This window comes from Bubalus kerabau, chromosome X (assembly GCF_029407905.1).
Source record: "Bubalus kerabau isolate K-KA32 ecotype Philippines breed swamp buffalo chromosome X, PCC_UOA_SB_1v2, whole genome shotgun sequence".
NCBI lineage: Eukaryota > Metazoa > Chordata > Mammalia > Artiodactyla > Bovidae > Bubalus > Bubalus kerabau.
Genome location: NC_073647.1, coordinates 139,158,643 through 139,161,603, shown reverse-complemented (window position 1 = coordinate 139,161,603; position 2,961 = coordinate 139,158,643).

Here is a 2,961-nt window from a genome sequence, read left to right as displayed (position 1 = left end):
GCCATTTCCTTCTCCAATGCATGAAAGTGAAAAATGAAGTCACTCAGTTGTGTCTGACTCCTAGGGACCCCATGGACTGCAGCCTACCAGGCTCCTCCGTCCATGGGATTTGCCAGGCAAGAGTACTGGAATGGGGTGCCATTGTCATAGGCTACAACATGGATAAACCTTGAGGACATTATATTAAATGAGACAAGTCACAAAATGATACAGTATGACTCCACTTGTAAGAGGAAACTAGAGTAGTCAAACTCAGAGACAGTAAGTAGAATGGTGGTTACCAGCAGGCTAGAGGAAGGGGCGGAGAAGGCAATGGCACCCCACTCCAGTACTCTTGCCTGGAAAATCCCATGGATGGAGAAGTCTTGTAGGCTGCAGTCCATGGGGTCGCTGAAGGTCAGACACGACTTCACTTTCACTTTCACTTTTCACTTTCATGCATTGGAGAAGGAAATGGCAACCCACTCCAATATTCTTGCCTGGAGAATTCCAGGGATGGGGGAGCCTAGTGGGCTGCCGTCTATGGGGTGGCACAGAGTTGGATAAGACTGAAGTGACTTAGCAGCAGCAGCAGAGGAAGGGGGGCTTCCCTGGGGGCTCAGACAGTAAAGAATCTATCTACAATGCATGAGACCTGGGCTGGGAAGATCTCCTGGAGGAGGGCATGGCAACCCACTCCAGCATTCTTGCCTGGAGAATCCCCATGGACAGAGGAGCCAGGTGGGCTACAGTCCATGGGATTGCAAAGAATCGGACACAACTGAGAGACTAAGCACAGCACAAAGCACAGAGGAAGGGGAAAGGGAGTTGTTCAATAGGTACAGAGTTTCAGTTTTGCAAGACAAAGAAGTCCTAGAGATCTATTACACAATACTATGCATCAGTAGTTAACACTACTGCATTATACACGCAAAAATGGCTAAGGCAGTAAATTTTGTTTTGTGGTTTTTTTCACAATAAAAAAATGACTCTATTTTGCTAGCAGACTGCTCTAGACACTCTCCATGCTGGCCTGATGAAGTAAATGGCCACACTGGGTAAGCCCTCATTATAAGGAACTGCAGGCAACTTCTAGAAATCATGAGTGGCATCAACTGATGGGCATTAAGAAGCTAAGACCCTCGGTCAAGGAAATGAATGAATTCTGCCAATGCTAATGACTTGAACTTGCAAGTGGATTCTTCCTCGTCCATGCTGCCACATGAAAATACAGTCTGGCTGACACCCTGAGCAAAGGACCCAGCTAAGCCATGCCTCAACTTCCAAATGACAGAAACCGTGATAATAAATGCATGTAATTTAAGCCATCAAGTTTGTGGTAATGTGTTATGTGGCAATAACTAACTACCACAAAAGCGATGATATAACACAACTTGCTTTCAAATAACTACCTTTCTGTTGTGGAACAATGAGACAAAGTGTCCAGGATAGACAGCAAAGGCCATTGGGACAGCAAGACCAGTCTTAGCTTTGGAATATGTCCATATCTTTGCCTAAAAGTCACTCAGCCTCTATGCCTGGTTTCCAGGGGGCAATCCCTGTGGATTTACCACAATTGCCAATGTTCCAGCCTCCTGACAAGGAGCATTAGAAACGAAGAAAGGAGGCATGATCATCTCTCTTGAACTTTAACCAAAGGGTCTCAATGGTCTCTCTCCAACACAATTTTTTATGATCCTCAGCAAGAGCCCCATGGAGGGCAAGAGTGACAGCCTGGGATGGATTTAGGCTAGGATGGCAAACACATTCCATCTTATAAACAGAGAGGGGCAGCTTGGGATGGCTTCTTGCAGCAGGACAATGTCTCTGCTCCATCTTCTGATACAGCTTTTCATTCCCAGGCTTGCTATAGATATTCCTTGTGGTGAAGGTCAGAAGTGAGCACAGCTGGGCATGTTCCTTGGAATTAAAATATAATCACCCCTATTTCTGCATATTCCCACACAGCATTTACCACCTCCAATCTCCGTCTCTGGCCAAGGAACATCTTAACCCCACTTCTTTCTGCGGTGAAAGCAATGGACACTTTGTGACCATCTGGCTCTCTCCTCCTTCCATGTGTGTGTAGTAGTGGTGGAGAGATGACATCATCAGAGGTAGGCAACAGCAGTGATTGAGAGGATATAGGCCATCTGAGCTGTGGCTACGGAAAGCCAGAAACCCTAAGGTGGTCAGTCTTTCCCGCAAGTCAAAGTCACTGTCTCATTCCTCCATATCTTCCCAGGTGTGCCAGCAGAAAGGAAAGCACTTTCTTGGTGCCAATGAGAAAAGACTGATTGGTATGGCTTGGATCACAATATTGACCAAGGGCGTGGCATGTTCTGATTAGCAGCTCCCTGACCAAGAAAAGGGCTTCCCAGGTGGCACTAGTGGTAAAGAATCTGCCTGCAGGAGACAGAAGAGACAGGGGTTCAATCCCTGGGCTGGGAAGATCCCCTGGAGAAGGAAATAGCTACCTCACTCCAGTATTCTTGCCTGAAGAATCCCATGGATGGAGAAGCCTGGGGGCTACAGTCCATAGGGTCACAAAGAGCACACACGCATGACCAAGAAAAAGCATCTAGCTCTGTGTGTGTGTGTGTGTGTGTGTGTGTGTGTGTGAGAGTGTGTGTACACTAAGTCGCTTCAGTTGTGTCCAACTCTTTGCGACCCCATGGACTGTAGCCCACCATGCTCCTCTGCCCATGGGATTCTCCAGGCAAGAATACTGGAGAATGGTTGCCATTTCCTTCTCCAGGGGATCTTCCAGACCCAGGGATCGAACCTGTGTCTCTTACATCTCCTGCACTGGCAGGAGGGTTGTTTACCACTAATGCCACCTGGGAGTAAGGGGAAATAATTTTTCAAAAGCAGAAAATGCTGTTCTGGGAAACAAATATCCACCCATCACAAGCTGTGATCTTCTCTCTCTCACTCAATATACATTTCAGGTGGTACCACAAGGTCCTGGTTCCTGTCATA